At 36.2% G+C, this 20,512-nt stretch overlaps 1 long non-coding RNA gene across 2 annotated transcripts in view; it reads left to right on the top strand.

Moving 5' to 3' along the window:
- LOC307070026 overlaps window positions 1–15,051 on the top strand; it is a 29,888-nt gene extending 14,837 nt beyond the window's left edge. Inside the window, exon 3 of one of the 2 annotated variants that reach the window (XR_013811517.1) lies at window positions 14,890–15,051. This is a non-coding gene — a long non-coding RNA (uncharacterized lncRNA). Of the gene's footprint in view, window positions 1–14,624; window positions 14,643–14,889 lie in introns of those variants that run through there. The other variant, XR_013811518.1, reaches the window with a different exon arrangement.
- Window positions 15,052–20,512: the final 5,461 nt, after the last annotated feature.

Genomic DNA, 20,512 nt, shown 5'->3' with positions numbered 1-20,512 from the left:
TGCGAAGTTGTCAGGCTCTGATCTGGCAGTAGCTGTGGGAATTAGTCTTAGCTTCTATTTTTAACTCTGCAAGGAGTTGATTGGATGACCTGGGAGAACTCACGTGGCATCTTATTTTCTTTCTGAATTTCTTTCTGCATCTTATTTTCTTTCTGAATTGTACCATTTGTCTAATCACTCTTTTCACTGACTCATTATCAGAAATGATATCAAGGTTGTTGAATAAGGGTGTTGATTCCAGAAGTAATGTTATAGAAAATGGGAATTGTTCCCTTTCTTAAAAGCAATAGTTGACAATTTTATTTTTTTTCTGATAGTGTTGAAGTTCCTGGGAGAGGGCAACTTTAATTTGTAAAGAGTTGTTAACATTCACTTCCTCTAACGAAAGCCTTTAAAGGTAATACTACTAATTATCTGCCGTGTACCCCAGTCTTTTTTTTTAAATATGTAACTGTTGAAGTTTTTTAATGTTAATCAGTATCATTAAGTTGTCCAGAAAGGAAAATTAATCTGTTACTCCATTGTACATCATATACAAAGGAATCTTCTTGGTATATGATATCTTTCTATTTTACTGAATCTCAATGAATTTAGAGAGTACATGTAAGAATTTTAATATTCAGAGTCTTTATTCATAAATGTGCACTGCTGTAGATTCAATCACTAGCAACACCTTTAAACTGAAATCAAAAATAGAGCCTCAATTAACGTGAAAACTTTAGTACCAGAAACACCTGCCTATAAAAACTGCACTGTTGGTACACAGACGAGCTTTAGAATGATAACAATTTTGTTGGGCTTAAAAAGCACATACTTTTACATTTTTTTCTTATTTGACTTTTTATCATTATGTGGACCATTTAGGCCTAAGGAAACAAGTACAAAAACTGCCTAAAGCCTTCCATTTAATATGTAAGCCATAGTTGTCCACAAGAGAGAATTTTGTGGTGATCAACAACTCTAGCCAAATCGGCAATAATTTATTTCAGTTGGTAGAGTCTAATCATGTGTACCTAACTATGTTCTTTTAAGTAAAAAGTGTAAAACATTTTTAGTAGTAAGTTTGTCCTGAATTTCCAAATCAATATTTTTAATCCCTGTTTGAATACTAAATTCATTAGCTATTCACCAAAAGCTTGAGGCATAGATTTTGGGCATAGTCTGCTTCTAAGATGAGATGTAGCAAACAGTCTAAATTCCTATTTTAAATATACATGTGCATACACGTATACACATATATTATACAAAAATTTATATACAGACATTCCCCGAATTACAGTGGTTCGACTTACCAATTTTTCAACTTTACCATGGTGCAAAAGTGATACTCGTTTAGTAGAAACCAAAGTTTGAATTTTTTCAAAGTATACTTTGAATTTAGAGTAGAAACTATACTTTTCCCAGACTACTGATATGCAGCATGATGTTCTCTTGTGATGCTGGGCAGCAGCAGCAAGCCACTCCTCCCACTCAGCGACTCGATCGCAACTGACACACTTAACAACCGTTCTGGTTTTCACCTTCAGTACAGTATTCAATAAAACAAATGAGATATTCAACAGATTATTATAAAATAGGCTTTGTGTTAGATGATTTTGCCCAACTTTAGGCTAATGTGAGTGTTCTGAGCACATTTAAGGTAGACTAGGCTAAACTATGACGGTTAGTAGATTGGGTGTAGTATAAGCTTTTACAGTTTATGATATTTTCAATTGATGATGGGTTTATCAGGATGCAATGCCATAGTAAGTTAAGGAAGATCTGTATTTTATGTGTATTATATATATTAATTATATTTAGCCAATTATGTGTATAAATATATATATGCATATATATGCATGTATATATGTCTGTTTTCATGAACATTGCCTTCTATTTCAAATATCTGATTATAATTATTTATTTTTTATTTTTATTTTTTAATTTGATTATATTTAAAATAAACAGACAAGTTCTTGGAGAAACATTTGAAGAACCTTTGTTTCCAGAGTCAAGTTTTGCAAAGAAAACTTATTTTTTCACTAGCTATTTATTTTTCAATAGTTAAAAAATATTTTTAAAATTTCAAAGTGATCCTTCAATATATGAATACGAATATGTATTTACTTCAGGCGCTATATATGTTATTTATACATATGTGTATTTATACATATTTAAATGTTTTTAAACCTGATCTTACTGGGTTATAACTACTATCCAATTATGTGAGAATAGTGATATTGTTGCCTTTCAGCTTGGAACATGCTTCTGTTTCATTTGATTATATTTTATCCATTAAGTGCTCTGGCCTTCCATTAGCTCTTTTGCTTTGAGGAATACATTTTATAGTGCATTAGAAATATTCTTCTATTTTTCATGCCATAATTTTCCAGTGTCTCACAAATCCTAATTTGGAATGTTCTGACTTGAATAGTGTTTCAGAATAGAGACTTGTCCCTTTTGGAATCATCAGATCTGTTGGTTAGGTACAGTATTTCTTATTTTTTCTGTTGAGGAAAGGGAGGAAGGAAACTGCACTATGGAACTTTCCAGTTTTTTTTTTTTTCTTACACTTATACCAAAAAAAATGCACTCTTCTAGTAAAACTAGAAACATGAGAGTGGCAGTTACATAGTTCCAAATTAGGACAACCTAATGTACTGTAATTTTTTCAAGTAAGAGAATAACCCAGGTAGTATACTATTAACTAGATTTTTTTAAATAGCCATTTGTTGATTAATAATTCTATTCTTTTTCCATTCTTAGTTTCATAACATTTTTACACAAAGGTTTATATTAACAAATGCCATCAGTTGCATTGTTGGTTTCCTCCTGCTTTCTGATTAGTTCTATAATTTAAAAATGCTTAAAGTCCAGACTTCTCAACTAGAAAACATAAGCACAGTAAAAGCAGTGTTTTTAAAATTAATTCTGGAATATATTTCTCTTGATGGTAAAGACATATAAGATTACAGATGTGTATGTTTGGATGCTTTATAAATAAAAGTAATATGATTAATCATGTATTAATTTATACTACCAGAAATTCCCTCTAAATCCTTTCTAGGACACAAACATTTATGACAGTTCTATATTGTTCTCATTTTATTATTTTAATGAAATATTATACAGGTAGTATTTCATAAAAACATTGCATCAATTGTAATACTAGTTTAAGAATTTTAATTTGGTATGTAAATATACTAACTTCTGTTGAAATTGCTATAGCTTAGGGTCAAAATTAATTTGAAAGTTATTAGTGTTATTATTCTGGTTTTTATTAGCTGCTGTCTCAAATTAATTATAAAGACAAAAATATCCCTGGCTTCGAGTTTCTGCACTATTAATGACATACGGAGATGTCTCTTGGGTATCAGTAAATGATATATTTTAGAGCATAACTTATGAAATGCCTTGCCGGTTGGCAGACCACCTTTGACAATAAAATATATTTGATAGTCTACCTTTGCAAATTCATTGTACCACACAAATGTGATCTTGGTAATTGACATATGAGTATTAAGCTTCAATCATTCTCCATAATATTCCTATTAGAAATTATTAACAGAATAAAGGGGAGATAACAATTCTATTGTATTTAGTCAGATTTTTATTTAAAGTCAAGTATAATCTATATTTCTATAGTGCTTTTTTTTTTTTTTTTTGCGGTACGCGGGCCTCTCACTGTTGTGGCCTCTCCCGTTGCGGAGCACAGGCTCCAGACGCGCAGGCTCAGCGGCCATGGCTCATGGGCCCAGCCGCTCAGCAGCACGTGGGATCCTCCCGGACTGGGGCACGAACCCGTGTCCCCTGCATCGGCAGGCGGACTCCCAACCATTGCGCCACCAGGGAAGCCCTATAGTGCTTTTTTTAATCTAACACCTCACTTAAGTAGAAGGAAGTGTTCTAGAGGTTTGTTATCAGCTTTTAAAATGAAGTAATCTTTAACTATCTTTTATTTAAAAATACTAAAAAAAGTTTCATGGTCTTTAATTAAATATAAATATTGGAATTATCTATGAAACTTTGGAAATGGTCAATCACATAAAAACATAGGGATATCCTTTAAAGCAGGGGTCCCCAACCCCCGGCTGTGTTAGGAACCGGGCCGCACAGCAGGAGGTGGGCGGCGGGCGAGCGAGCGAAGTTCCATCTGCTGCTCCCCATGGCTCGCCATCGCTGGCATTACAGCCTGAACCAACTATCCTCCCCCGCCCACCCTGTTGGTGGAAAAATTGTCTTCCACGAAACCGGTCCCTAACTCCAAAACAGTTGGGGATCACTGCTTTAAAGCATATGAATTTCTAATATATTTATTTAGGTTATATATGCTGAACTTTTTTTTACATAATAGCTCATAGGTAACCTTCACTATTAAGTATTTTATGATGCTTAGAATCGGAAACAATACAGAAACTAACAAATTAAAATTGTTTTTTGTAAAATGTCAAGTGAGAAATAAGAATGTTAAATAATAAATACAGCATATTCACAACTTGGTTTTGAATATCACACATATAGAGAAAAAAGACCCAAAGAAAATTTAAAAATGATTTATCAATGGTTAACTCAAGAAATAAGAGAGTCAGGGTGACCTTTACTTCCTCCCGTTCTCATTCTGTATTTCCAAATTCATTGCAATATGTATGTATTACTTTTAGAACTGTTTAAGAAGAAATGTGCCAGTTTGGATAATTTTTTTTTAACATCTAAATATTGCCGAGTGTTGTTAAAATGTTCAGTTTTTATGTAGCTTTCTGGAAGGTCTAGCTGGCCATAAAAAACTGAATATATTAGCGGAGGGGGAGTTTTCCCTCATCTTGAAATAATAATGATAAATAATATTTTTAAAGCATTAAATAATTTTCAAAGCATTTTTATATACATTTTCTCCTCAGACCATCCTGACTCTCTAGAGTTGGTAGAAAAAGGATTATACTCATTTTGCCCAGGGTGGGGGTTGGAGGGTGGGAATTGAAATTCATGAAGTTTAGCAAATTGCCCATTTAAGCAGTACACAGTTATTAAGTGGCAGGGCCGGAATTCTAACCTGTTTCATTCCATGGCCAATCTAGTGCTTTCCTCTAAGCTGTAGGAACTGGACATATTTAAGAGGTAAGCACAAAAATGGAAATAGGTCTGAATTTTGCTCTAGTTACAAACTTGCCTATAGACCTCACTGGAGCCTGAACCAGGAAAATCTATATGAATTTCTTTCTTCAACCCAAAGAAATGGCCATGTTAAATAATTCCTAGGTTTAAGTTAAAAAAATCTATACTGTCTGTTTTTTCACCATATTCCAGTTTGTGTATCTTGTGTCTATCAACTTCTCCAAAGAACCTTGCTTCCTACCTAAAGGATTGCATTGCTTAATAAACAAACATTGACAATTCTGATGCTAACCTGAATTAAATAATATACCAATCATTTATGAGATCCGCCTTAGTATTTTTACGCTCCTGAAATATCATCTCTATAACCTGCTTTTTAAAATAGTCTGACACCTACCGAGTACTCTTTCACTTCCTACAGGAAATCAAGAAAAAGAAAGCATTTGTGTTTTTAATTTTAGTGAAGGGTTCTTGATTTAAGAATTAGTCATTTAGTGTCATTTGAATTTCAAGTGTGCCTCAAGTACTTGAGGTTCTTTCTATATGACTTCTCCAGAGTTTCCACATATATATCATCATTAATTTCATCTCTCACTTGGGATTAGCACAAGAAAAGTTTTATTTACTACTATTTCTTAATTTTCTTCATTTCAAATATTCAGTGCCTTGTCAAAAATAATATTACAGTCTTATACTGTTCATCGATAACAGATAATACCAAGAAATTGTGATTCTGGTTTTCAGTTAAAAAAAAACAAAATGAGAAACTAAAGAAATAATTACTATAACAATGTTTTTCTCCATTTAGCTAATCAGATATTCACATCAGTGAGTGTTAGATTTTGAGACTATGAATTCCAATACTAAATGTTTTATATATTCAGAGAAGTGAAAAATAATAATTATTATGCTTCCTCTGTGCTAAATACTGTTTTAAAACCAGTTGGAATCCCCCCTCACAACAATCCTAAGAGGTAGGTACTCTTTGCACCTATTTTACAGCCGGACAAACTGAGGCACAGAATGATTAAATTATTCATGGTCACACAGCTAGTAAGGCACAGATACAGTATATAAAATCAAGTCTGTTTTTGTGAGAGTCCACATTCCCAACCCCTGTAATGAAAGCGTGTGACCCCTACTATTTGCTATATACCCATTTACTTGCTTTGTGGAAAGAAAGGGAGTGAGGGAAGAGGAGGGAAAGGGAGGGAGGGAAAGAGGAAAAGCAGGCGGAATGGAGGGAGGCAGGAGAATTGTCAAAATTCTGCCAGTTTGTTGATACTGTGTGTTATTTCTTATAATAAGGTTGAAATTAAGGACTTGTAGAGATTTACATAGAATAAATAATTTTAAATTTCCTTAAGGGAAGTCTCTGGTAATATTATCAGATGGAGACAGCAAGTGAATTTCTGTTTAATTCTATTCATAATTAAAATGCTATAGCAGGCTCGTATTTGGAACAAACACAGTTCTGGTAATTCTCATAGTAATAATTCTATATTTTCTTAAATTTATTATCATTTTTTTCACCCTCAATGCTCTCAGCTTATTTAATTTTAGTACCTACTCTTTTTCAAAAGTCCATAACTTTTAGTTAGGCTTAAATCATAGGAAAATTGAAGAAAGTTTAGAGCTTGTAACAGAAGGAAACCACCCCCTTCCCACCCCGAGCCCAGCTCTGTCCATTTCTATCAGAGCTACTCCACCAAGAAAGGAGGAATTATTCTAATTGGTCAGATTTAGGACACATTCTATCACATAGGGTGACTGTATTTGTTTAGAGGTACACAGCAACAGTTCCACATTTCTTCTTGTCCGTTGCCTGGTCCTGTGAAAGCAGGTAAGTGCAGTGAAGATCCTCAAAACCTAGACCTCAGTCTCTTGTTTCTGTTCCATTCCTTTCACCAGCGTGAGCTTAATCCAGCAGAAGAGTGAGCTCTTCTGTGTTTCGCTGGATGTTTCCATGCAGATGAGTCAAGTTCCATTTTGAGCCTGGAAAATCTTGCATGCTGTCTCATCAACTTCTTCCTTTTCTGAGTATGTACTCAGAAAATGGTAACATGCCCCCAGTAAGCCTTTACCACAGCTCTGACTCAGGGTTATTAGGAAGTAATTCCAAATCTCAGACATGTTCTGTATTTTAATCAACAGATAATTTGTACTTATAGTTAACATTTACTCTGGATTATTCACGTGTTCTTACGCAGTTGGAACCTATTTCTGTCTTCATGTGCTTAAAGCTAGGATGAGTATGGATTTTAATCAAGATAATTTAGAAATTTTATTAAGTGTTTCTTATGTGGCAGGCACTGTTCTAGGTACTGGTGATAGAGTGTTAAACAGAGTGGTTACAATCCACACTCTAAGAAAGGGTACTTAACATGAAAATTCAAATAGGAAAGATGTACAGAAATCATACACAAAAAACAAGAGTCAGTTTAATATGCATGGTTGGCATCTTGGGGATAGAAGAACTCTAACACAAGGAGTTTTACAAGACTGATGATATTATAGTCACTTCAGTTGAACTTTGTTTTATTTAAAACAAGCAACTTTTTTTCAAACCAAGTAAAAAAAATTATTGACAGTAATTGTGCAACTTTATAGCTCCTTATTTAGTAAAGAGAGGGTGCTTTGACTTATGATATGAGGCAATTTCAGTCTTTTGATTAACTAACCTTCAGCATTTTAGAAATTAAGCTTTTTCATTGACGGAAATTCTAATATTTGCCCATCAGTTTTATTTCATGCCTCCGAAATTAGATTAAATTTTCCAATTTTAAGTGAAAAACTGGCATATTATTTGTTGACACTACAGTTCCAAGTTTTATCCTAAGAAGAGGTGGGTGAGAGGAATCCCCAGCTCAAAATCCTATCCAAATTTGAATTCTGAAAGTTTTTTTTTGATTGATTAGTAGATGTTGGTATCACAGTATTTGCAATGACAGAGGACATTGTCAAGTTGTTATTAGCATTCATTGCAGCACCGGCTTCTGAGAATGTAGTAGTTTTTTTAAAACCACGTTTTCTCCTCTTTTTTTTTTTTTTTTTTTTTTTTTTTTTTTTTTTTTGCGTTACGCGGGCTTCTCACTGCTGTGGCCTCTCCCACTGCGGAGCACAGGCTCCTGGACGCGCAGGCTCAGCGGCCATGGCGCACGGACCCAGCCGCTCCGCGGCATGCGGGACCCTCCCAGACCGGGGCACGAACCCGCATCCCCTGCATCGGCAGGCGGACTCTCAACCACTGCGCCACCAGGGAAGCCCACGTTTTCTCCTCTTGACCCATGACTCCAACTCTAAAAATATCTTGATTCATTCATGCATCATACATTCAAGAAATAATTACTGATCGCATATACTATTCCACATACCAGGCTGGTCACTAGGGAGTCAAAATGACTAAGGCACAGGCTTGGCTGTCAAGGAGACCCCAATGTAGTGAACCTTTGCTTCTTACTCTTCAAGTGGCATTGATCCTGTGTAATCAGAAGTAATAGGGAATTAAGTAGCATTCATATTGTAATTCAATGTAGATTGAGCCAGATGATTTTCCCAAATCAGGTTTAATCAGAGGTAGGGCAACAGTGTTCTTTGGGATTTTTCCTTGATGAGCATTGTTAACTATCCTTGAGATACAATAATAGAAGTCAGTGAGTAATTTATCAATTTGGTTTCCTATGGGAACCAAGATGAAGGACGTTTTCTCCTTTAGTGATTGACTTTCTACAGAGATAGCAAAGGCGCTTCAACTTTCCCAGACAAGCAATCACCAGTAAACAGCAGTGATGGTAGATGTGGGTTATTTACTACCATGGGGTTGAGAATATTAGTGAGCTGCATTTTGACCACTTGTCAAACATTTTGACATCTTGGAACAGAAAGTGTTATTTAAATATAAAAAGCATTGTCTGTTGAATTGCTGTTAGTCATCCCTATGAGGAAATGACCTAGTAAGTAACAGATCAGGAATGAGATTGAGTTCTGCTGAAAAGTCCTTAAAGTAGCTACATGTTTCAATTTGTGGGCTTTTTTCAACCATTTGTGAGTTACCACAGTGAAAACCCCCTATAAAAAGCTCTCTGAATTTACTTGCCAGCATTCTTTCCTGGGCTTTCTCTCTCTTTCCCCCTCTCCCTCTCTCTCAGATCAGGAGAGCAATGGGTCTCAAGCTTTAGGGAGAATCAGAAGGCTTGTCAAAACAATGATTTCCGGAGCCTCAGCTGGGAATTTGCATTTCTAACAAGTTTCTAGGAGAAACTTGTGCTGCTGTTACATATTTGATGAACCACTGCTCAAGTAAAAGGAATGGGAATTTAGGAAGTAGAAAGATCTAGAGCTATGAAAAGCTGAAGTCAGCTTCTGATCTTCTTCACCAAGCTGCCCAAGCTATTGGGAAGATAATCACTACTGTCTCAGGGAAGTGTATTGAAAGTCACACCGATTAGAATGGGCATCATCAGAAAATCTACAAGCAACAAATGCTGGAGAGGGTGTGGAGAAAAGGGAATCCTCTTGCACTGTTGGTGGGAATGTAAATTGATACAACCACTATGGAGAACAGTATGGAGGTTCCTTAGAAAACTAAAAATAGAATTACCGTATGACCCAGCAATCCCACTACTGGCACATACCCAGAGAAAACCATAATTCAAAAAGACACATGCACCCCAATGTTCATTGCAGCACTATTTACAATAGCCAGGTCATGGAAGCAACCTAAATGCCTATTGACAGATGAATGGATAAAAAAGACGTAGTACATACATAAAATGGAATGGACTTGGGTCATTTGTAGACACGTGGATGGACCTAGAGACTGTCATACAGAGTGAATAGGTCAGAAAGAGAAAAACAAATATCGTATATTAACACATATATATAGAACCTAGAAAAATGGTACAGATGAACCGGTTTGCAAGGCAGAAATAGAGACATAGATGTAGAGAAGAGACGTATGGACACCACAGGGGGGAAAGCAGGGCAAGGGTGGTGGTGGTGGGATGAATGGGGAGATTGGGATTGACATGTATACACTAATATGTATAAAATAGATAACTAATAAGAACTTGCTGTATAAATTAATTAATTAATTTAATTAAATTTTTAAAAAAAGGAATTGGCCCCCCTCTGAGTAAGTGATTGGCCGAGGGCATCATGTAGAATACTCTTGACTGTCCTACTCTTAAGCCCAGGTTTGCAGTGAATGAGCCATTTAACCTCTCTTTACCCCAGTCTTTCTCAGATTCAAAGTAGTAACGGTAATTTCCCTTCCCTCTTGTTAAAAAACAAGACAAAACAAAAAATACGCAAATCCTGATGGTGCTTTCCCTTTGTGGAAAATTATTTGGATTTATCCATCTATTACTCTGATGTAGTAAAGAAGAAATTTAGCAAAGTTTCTCTCTGTCCATAAAGATTTTAGGCTTTTAAGCTTAACTCTTTAGCAAAAACTACCAAATGCCTATTCTCCACTGCCTGGGGCTAGACATTTCCTGGATTCTGTCTAAGAGGTGGGGAGCCACAAGGGAACAAGTACTTAAAGAGACTCTAAAAAGCCCTATCTTTTCTGCACCCCCTTCGCCACCACCAGCTCTCCAGTTTATCCACTGCTCTTCTCACTCTTTCCACACCAGGAACACCAGCCTCTTAGTTTGTACTTTCAACACTCAACGTTCTCCCATCCAAAGGCCCTTGCATTTACGATTTCATCTTCTGGAAATGTTCTAGAAAAGTAATCCATACACATATAAATAGAATATGATACTAGGGGTTATGATAATAGATAGGATATGACCACCTTCAAGTCTTTGGTCAAATGTCACCACATCAGTGAGACCTTGATCATCCTATAAAAAATAGCTGTTGTGCATCCCCATGCAGGTGCACACATTAACCTACACATGCTCCATTCCATCTCTGATATAGTTTTCTCCATATGTTTGTTCCCGTCTGCCAAACAATATATCAATATTTTGGTATTGGTTTATTTTCTGTCTCTTCCCTAGGTAGAATGCAAATTCCGTGCAGGTAGAGTCATGGTTTTTTCACTGCAGAACCTACAACAATCATTGGCACATAAGAGTCACTCAGTAAATATTTCTAGAGTGAAAAAAAGAAAGGTGATCTATCCTTACCTTAGATTATCCACTGCAAATTTTGGTATCTTTTGCATTACTTGCTCAAATGATCTTGTACTCCAGTCATACGTACCTATTGGCAGTTCTTTAGAACCACCATTGCTCTGTATGCCCTCGTGTCTTTTTTAAATTTAAATTTTATTTTTTTAACATCTTTATTGGAGTATAATTGCTTTACAATGGTGCATTACTTGCTGCTTTATAACAAAGTGAATCAGCTATTCATATACATATATCACCGTATCTCTTCCCTCTTGTGTCTCCCTCCCACCCTCCCTATCCTACCCCTCTAGGTGGTCACAGGACATATATACACTCACTACCAAATGTGAAATAGATAGCTAGTGGGAAGCAGCCACATAGCATAGGGAGATCAGCTCTGTGGTTTGTGCCCTCTTGCTTTTTAAATCTTGCTGTAGCCTCTGCCTAGAACGTTCATTTCTGAAACGTTTTTGTTGTCTTTCACACTTCTACATTTCCTTCAAAACACAAATCAGGTGTCCTGTTCTTCAAAAATATTTCATGATAAACTTGTTCTTTCTCTGTGTCCTCCTTCCCACCCTGGCACCGTGTCCTGGCACTTTATCTACTCATTATGTTATACTATTCTGTCCAGTTGAAACTCCTCCCAGCTTTACCAGAGACCACTTGAAAGCAGGGACTGCTTCTGACATCAAAAGCACAATGCCCCAATGCCTGGCATATGACAGCTACTCATAAATGATCAATAAATGGACAACAATCCAGCTTATTCTTTTTTCTTATCATAAGAAGCTACTCTTCGTTGCTTTAAACTTCTAAAATTGCCCTGAGGGATATAATAGTAATGAGTGTTCCTGAAAATCAAGAGAATGGGCACTTATGATAAGTAGCTTGAAGGTCAGCCAAGTGAAAAGTGGAATAGCTCTCAAACAAGGAAAAGGAGTGAGGCATTCAAGCTCCTTTAGGAGTAGCAAGTAGCAGTGATGCTGGTGTTCACACTGCCGTGAAGAAGACCACTGCCACGTGAAGCTCCTAACACGAGTAAATATGTAGTGTCTCTGAGGTATGTGATAGTATGTGAGAGTAGATCATGACAGAACTCTTCAGCAACCTTGTTTCTGGATTTTACCTCATCCAGCATCACTTGGTGTATGTTAAGGTAATGCACAAATTTTACTAGGTAATTAGTCTAGGAATTATTCCTCTAGGGTAGAAAGATGCGATCTTACTCCAATCGTGTTGCTATAACAAAATTCCACGAACTGGGTAGATTATAACAACAGCAATTATTGCTACAGTTCTGGAGGCTGGGAAGTCCAAGACTGAGGTGCTAGCATGTTTGCCTTCTGATACCAGGAGGAGAGTGGAAAGTAGTCATGTATGTCCCTGCAGGTGTTTGTAGGTTGTCTTCCACTCTGAGATTTCTCTGCTGCTGCCCCTCCCCTAAACAAGTGTCAGAGAGGATTGGAGCTCTGTCTTCACAGCGCTTGCTGACTTTTCAAGAGAAACATTGTACAGATAGACCCACAGACATACTGAAATACATATCCGCAGCTCTGTTGCACGTGTAGTATTTAGCTTCTTCGGTCTGTGTGTGAAACACTTCTAACATGCTTCCCCTACTCCAGTGCCCACAGGGCCACCCGTTTTCAGCCTGTTTTCTCTGTTCTGTTAAACACACCTCTTTTTCTAGCAGCTGAATGGGAAGGATGGACCCCCTCCCTTTCAGTTGTTATCTTCCTCGAAACTGTTCATTCTAAACGAATTCTCACATTTCCCTTCTGAATCTATCTACCATCTCCCTCTATGTCCAAACTCCTCCTGATAGACAAATTTATTGAGCGCTCAAATGTATACCAATTACCGTTTGTCAGTGGCATTTAACCCTCACAAATATTATCTACATTACACAGTTAAATATTGAGACTTAGAGAAAGTAAGAAACTTGCCAAAAGTTGCAAACTTAACAAGTGACATGTCTAGGATTCAGGCACAAAAGATTTAAGCCCAGAGGCCATGCTCTTAACCATGAAGTTAAACCCTCTAAACAGGAAGAAGTTAACACCTCTTCAAGGGAAATGGAGGGTCCATACTAGCTCCCTTATTTATACCAGCCGCCAGAGGGGAAAGTTTAACAGAAAAGTGCTCCCATTTAATTTTTCTATTTCTTTAACCACTGAATTAAACAATAACACATCCTCCTTAAATGTAGTCTCTCTTTGATTCAAGCTTTCTGATTATTTCAGAAACTTCAGTGAATAGTTGATATCTTCATAATTTTTTTCTTTAATTTCAGAACTTTGTGAGAAGGATAATGCTATTTTCTTTTAAGTGATTAGATAATTTTGTAATTTTCTATGCTAAAAAGTATACTTACAGTCTATATAAAATTCGATGTATTTAATGTGTACTTTTGTTAAAGCATTGTAAAATAACAACTGAATTGTACTCAAATACATCATTTTCCTCAACATTGACTTAATGTGCACTATAGTTCATATTTTTTTCTGATTAGTTCAGAATTATCAAATTAGAGAATTATTGTTTTGAGACTGGTTTTTACTAACTCTAACTTCCATGTTCCTAATTTCCATGTTCCTAATGAATAAACTAAGCTTTATTTATCCTTAATATTTTCTGACCTCTTCACTTCAATTGAAATCTGGATTGTTTCAAATGATTCCCCTACCATCTCCACCACAAATTTAGCTTTCTCTTTCTCTAGTATAAGAAGAGCCAGACTGCTTCTTACATTTATGCCACTTTCTGATTATTATTCTGTGATCTCTGCATTCCCCTAATTTTAACTTACTGTTAGGAAGTAAAGTTGGCCCTCTCTCTATGCAAACCACTCCTGTATCCTCCAGAACCAGTGCCCACTTCTACTTTCCTGAACAAGGTCAACTACACTTCACCAAGCTACCCATTTTTTAATTTTAATTAATTAATTTTTAAAAAATTAATTTTATTGAAGTATAGTTGATTTACAGTGTGTTAGTTTTAGGTGTACAGCAAAGTGATTCAGTTATACATATACATATATCTATTCTTTTTCAGATTCTTTGCTCATATAGGTTCTCATAGACCAAGCTTACCAATTTTATTTTATTTTTATTTATTTATTTATTTTTTTGCGGTACTTGGGCCTCTCACTGTGTGGCCTCTCCCGCTGTGGAGCACAGGCTCCGGACGCACAGGCCCAGCAGCCATGGCTCACGGGCCCAGCCACTCCACAGCATGTGGGATCCTCCCGGACCCGGGCACGAACCCATATCCCCTGCATCGGCAGGTGGACTCTCAACCACTGTGCCACCAGGGAGGCCCAAGCTTACCAATTTAATAGTTTCATTGCCTCTCTTCATCTATGCCATGACCTCATTTCTCATTCACGTCTCAAAATTAAACTTTCAGAACTCTACTGCAACAACGATCAGTGGTCTAATGAACTTGTATAAGATGACCAGAAGTTGAAGTATTGTAAGCATTACTAATATAAAAGTCCAACTACTGTCTGTTCTGCAAATGAAGATATGTTTAATACTAAATATATGTTTAATACTAAAAGTTTCACCATGGTCGTGTGAGTCTTTCCAAAATTTATTACATTCCTATTATATGCCAAGCACTGACTTACTCTTTGATTTCATTTTCCCCCAATTTTGTTTTCCAAACACAGAATGACAACTTGGTGAAAAAAACCCTGCGGCGTATACCAAATACCAAGATGTGCATCCTCTGCCCATCCTCATTTCTGTATTCCCACTCATCCCATCGTAATTAGATTCTGCCACTTTTCTCCTGAGCCCTATAATAGTCTCATGTCTACTCACTTCCCATCTCTTCCCTGTCTTTTAATCTCAAATGCAGTTCATACATACAGAACGTCACCTGAATGATGTTCATAACTGATGGCTGCTTGCTTTCTTAAGAATGCTTAAAAGATGCAGTGTTGGAAGAGAAAGCTGTCACCACCTGCTGACTTGTGCCCAAAGTCTCCGAGGCTGAAACTTCTGCTTTCATAAATGCGGAGGCCCAGCACAGAAGTGAAATGAAGAAGTGCCATAAAAGAGCTTAGGAGCCTTTTAAGGACTTCCCAGGAGATATACACACACACATACATGTACACAAGATGTTCAGTGTGATTTCAGAGAAATTCTTGAGACCTCATATGTCTCGAACACTGGGTAAGACCTCTGCTTCCAGACATTCTAAAATTTACTCTTGAATAATGCAACCCAGAGAGTGGTGTACTTGGACCAAATTACTTATATCCCTTATAGTATTATTTCTGGCAAATTACCCCATCCGCTTTTGGCTTGCATAACAGACAATTGCAAGGATTTCTTTTCTATCTATTGGTAGAGGTCCTCTTCCATGACATCCTTTATACAAAGACTATATAAATGCACATAATGTCTTACATATTATTTCATAGGTTTAAGAGATACTTGGTGTCCAATGTAGAATAACATGGACTATGGGCTAACGATGTTCTATAAAGAATAAAGTAGTTCTTTGTAAACTAGACTGTTTATATATTTCATACACACTCTGTTTCCCAGTTATTCTCTCTTATCACTTAATAAATTCTTTTGATGTCTTTTCTATATCATTTGTACTAAAGTGAAACAAAGCGAGATGTTTTTGATTGCTCCGTTCCTGGACAAAAGTGTTAGAATGGAAGCCTAGAGGCTGCTATGGTGGTAGCAGTCATAATGAAAATGAGAGAACCCCTAAATGGATGTGGTTTTCCTGCTTCAATTACGTGGAGATTGTTTTCCAGTGCTGACACCAGGATGTTCTGAATTTGCTTTAGTGAAAGGAATTAGTGTTTCCTCTACAGTTTTAATTATAATTTTGTTTCCTCTAAAATTGCTACGTAATTTCATTGACCATTGAGTTAATACAAAGTGAACTCCTTGGCCAGGCACTCCAACTGTTCTAACCTATCCCTGCTGCTCCATCACCTCCCCTTCTCCTACACATGGGCCTGTGCTGCCATCAAACTGCACAAACCTCTCTTCTCTCAAGTGCTGGGGAGTTTTCTAATCTCTGTGTCACTTTTCATTCTGCTGATTATGTCAGGAATTGGATTTTCTTAGATGTGATGCATATTAAAACTACTTTACGTGTATAACATGTTTATATAGTTAATAAATTTGACAAAAAATTATTAAATGATACCTAATGATGACTACATTATAAAATCATATATATATATATGCCTTTTCATATATATTCATGTCTTTCAACACTAACCTCACCCTCTACATTCTCATAATACTTAAAATATGCTTGCCTTATGTTTTCCAGGCCATTGCATGTGGTGCTCTCTTTGCCTGGAGTTCTCTCCTTCCTCCGTTCTTCTACTTGCCACCACTTCCCCATGTAATGACCCGATTTGGAGAAGACTTGTTTCTGCCCCTCTTATGGGTTCCCTTAGTACCCGATTCTAAGTTCTATTAATTCACACTGCATTGTAACTCCCTGTTCATTGTCTTACTTGCTTATTGTGTCCCCAATGCCTATATGGCACCTAACGTTTGGAAAGTACTCAAATAAATGAAAGTTGGTGACATTGAAATACATGTATAACTGGTTTAGAAGAGTTAAATGATCATTGTTATTGAAAGTCATAAAGATACTTACGCCTTTGACCCAGTAATCCAGGAGTCAAAAATTCAAATGCTTTCAGGGTCAAGCAAGTAATCTAAATGTGCCATGTTGGCCTGGGGGAAGGCAATGGGAATACAGGTTACTGTACTTGCCTCACCTAAACGCATTCAGATTTACACTTTTATAAATACTGTCGATACAAGCCAAACAAACCATAACCGCTGTCTCATTCAAAGAAACAATTCTGTAGAGGAAAAAAATATTCATAATAATGTTATTTGTGAATCTATCTGTAATAAGGAAAAAAATGAAGACAAATAGCTAGTAATAGGAATCTGATTAAATTAAATAGATTGTATCCATTAAATATCATGTATTCTTTAACATTAAAATAATCCCCCAAATGTAATATATGAAAAATGCTTTCATTATTGGAAATAGTGAAGGAATAACACAAAACCCTGTGTTTGCTGTAATTGCAACCATGTAAAAATGTACATCTTTGTTTTTAAAAAAAAGGATTATGCAAAATGAAGGTAACTATGTTAGGGTGCTCAAAATAGAAATGATTTTTGTAAAGTTCAGCATTTAATAATGCCGTCACTTTTCCAATCCCAGTCTCTGGAGAAAACCTTGGCAATATGTCTTGGAGTCTTAGAAGATGATACCTAGCAAGCAGAACCAGGTTACTTTGGGTAAAAGCTGAAGAATATGAATTGTGGGCTGAGCTACAAATAACATTGTCATAGCAACCTCCAAAGATTTCATAGAAAAGGCATGACTTGGATTTCTCTTTTTTTTTTTAAGGAAAATGACTAACAAGATCCCTTTTAAAACAGTTCCGATATAGTGAGGGATAAGATACAATAAGTTTGTTAAAGAGTTTTGTTGAGAAATTGGGATAAACTGCCATAACCTTGAGATCAGAAGTGAGACTCCCTAGTGTAGCCTTAGCACATTTTTGTGTGTGTGTATTGATTAGTTTTCAGTGACGTAACACTTATGTGATGCCAATCTGCCTTCCCTGCAGATAATAATTATTTATTTAATAATAAAATATTAAGAACAATATAATAATTCTATAATGATAATAATGGTTATTATAAGTAAAAAAAGTTCAATTCTCCTTGTTAAGAGACATTTCATATATTTCTCTGATTCTTTATAAAGGCTTGATTATCTGTTCTCAGGGTTCTTCTGTGATACTATATATAACCTCCTGGAAACAGGACTGGGGAAATACTGATAGTATCAACGGAAATCGTTGTAACTTCTTCCTTGGAAAGGGCGTATTCCATCAGTCTCATTGCCTCATTTGTTAAGCTGAATCGCCATCCTCAGTGACAGATCATTTCAGTGTCCAAACTTCCTGCAAGGATTTATGTATTAACCCCATTCTGTTTGAGTTTAGATCAGGAGTGTCCCTTAGGTTATTTTATGAACCCAGGTTTCCTGTAGTTTGCAAAAGCTGGCCCAGCCCACTGGCAGAAAATCTGCTTCTGATAGCATAGTCCTGTGGTAATAACTTTGGTATCTTGCACAGATAAGCAGCCTTGATATAGGTCCATGTGGTTAAGGAGGAAGACATTGTCAGTAATTACTTTTATGGGGGAAATTCTAGTTAGCAATTTTTTTCCAGTTCGAGGTAAACATGTAAGTCTGGGCTTATCATAAATAGCAATATATCCAAAGTATCATTCTCAGACTACACACAAATTTTTGACTCTAGCTTTCTGTGTAACGTTAGAAAAACAAACAAATAAAAAAGCATAGTCAAATCACCTATTACCTCAAAATAAGGAGCTGTGTGGCAGCATCAGGAAGCATAATGAGTTAAGCCAGAATTAACAAGTAGCAGGGCTGAGTGTGAAACCCCTGCAGTTCAGGCCTTATCATTGAAACTGGCACCTGATTGCCCTTATAAGTAATACCTGTTCGCTCAGTTCTTGAAACAATTATACCATAAATATCATGGTTCTGCTAACACCTTTTGTATGTTTTCTGAAGCCACTGGTAGAACTAACCTTTTTAACCATCTGCTGAGGACAGAAGTCACGTCATAAGTCAAGTGGAACTTTGAGTTCTATTTCCATTTCTAAACATTTGACCACAAAATTAAACCTCAGATTCTTAAAGAAGAATTCAGTCTTCTGGGTAAGTGGGATCTGTCCACCCGTTCATTCAACAGTTACTGAGCTGCTGCTTCATGTAGAATGTACAAGTGGGTTAAAAGATGTTTGAGGACATTACTGTCTCGTTAGCCATCCAACTAATCCTCACTCATGCTGAAGTTTTGAATCAGAGAAAAAAAAAAGAGTTGAACCAATATTTGTTAAATTTTGCACACAAATAGCCCTAGGGAGCACAGAAGGGAAGACTTTTTCCATTGAAAAAATGTATGACTTTTCTGAATAAATTCATATGTATCTTAATCATCTGTGTTTCAAATGAGGAAAAGATTAATTTAACAGAATCATTCTGTAAAACCCCTACTGCTTTGAATCCTATGAAAACTTGTTGCTAATTTGAGGCTTTCAAATTTAAAGTCATAAGATAAGTTGAGCAATCAATAACCTTGAAATTTAGGAAAGTGACTGACATGAACTAGCCAGAACGTTTTTTGCAGTAATTTGATATATAACTCTGCCCTAATCACTCTTAAAAATCAGCTAGACAGTAAAAAGTTCTCTACCTTCAAACCTCTTGATGAAGTTTTGCAGATTAATCTGAATGGGTTTAAAATTTGATGAAAGGATGGAGAGCATCGAAATTTAGTTTTTCTGGATAGCCACGTGCAAAAGAATGAGACTAGACCACTATCTTATACCATACATAGATATCAACTCAAAATGGATTAGAGACTCCAATGTAAGATCTGAAACAATAAAACTCCTAGAAGAAAACATAGGCAGTATTCACTTTGACTTTGGTTTTAGCAATATCTTTCTGCATATGCCTCCTCAGGCAAGGAGACAAAAGCGTAACTAAACAAATGGGACTATTATCAAACTAAAAAGCTTCTGTACAACAAAGGAAACATCAACAAATTGCAAACCTACCAAATGGGAGAAGATATTTGCCAATCATGTATCTAATATCCAAAATAGATAAAGAATTCATGCAACTCAACAACAAAAAAGCTAATAATCCAATTAAAAAATGAGCAGAGAAACTGAATAGATATTTTTCCAAAGAAGGTATATAGGTGGCCAACAAGCATGTGAAAAATGTTCAACATCACTAATTATCAGGGAAATGTAAATCAAAACCACAGGGAGATATCACTTCACACCCATTAGAATGGCTATTATCAAAAAGACAAGAAATAAGTGCTGGAGAGGAAGTGAAGAAAAGGGAACCCTTGTGCACTTTTGGTGGGAATGTAAATTAGTGCAGCCACTATGGTAAATCACATGGAGATTCCTCAAAAAATTAAGAATAGAACTATCATGTGATGTAGCTATTCCACTTGTGGGTGTTTACCCAAGGAATACAAAAACACTAATCTGAAAAGATATATGCACCCCTGTGTTCATCACAGCATTATTTAGAATAGACAAGATTTGGAGACAACCTAAGTGTCCACTGATGGATGAATGGATAAAGAAGATACACACACACTTACAATGGAAGAATAGCCATAAAAAGATGAAATCTTGGCATTTGGGACAACATGGATGGAC

Source organism: Hyperoodon ampullatus (genome assembly GCF_949752795.1).
Source record: "Hyperoodon ampullatus genome assembly, contig: scaffold_107, whole genome shotgun sequence".
NCBI classification, from domain to species: Eukaryota; Metazoa; Chordata; class Mammalia; order Artiodactyla; family Ziphiidae; genus Hyperoodon; species Hyperoodon ampullatus.
Note: the sequence above shows the minus strand (reverse complement) of the source record. Positions and strands in the feature narration are given on the sequence as shown.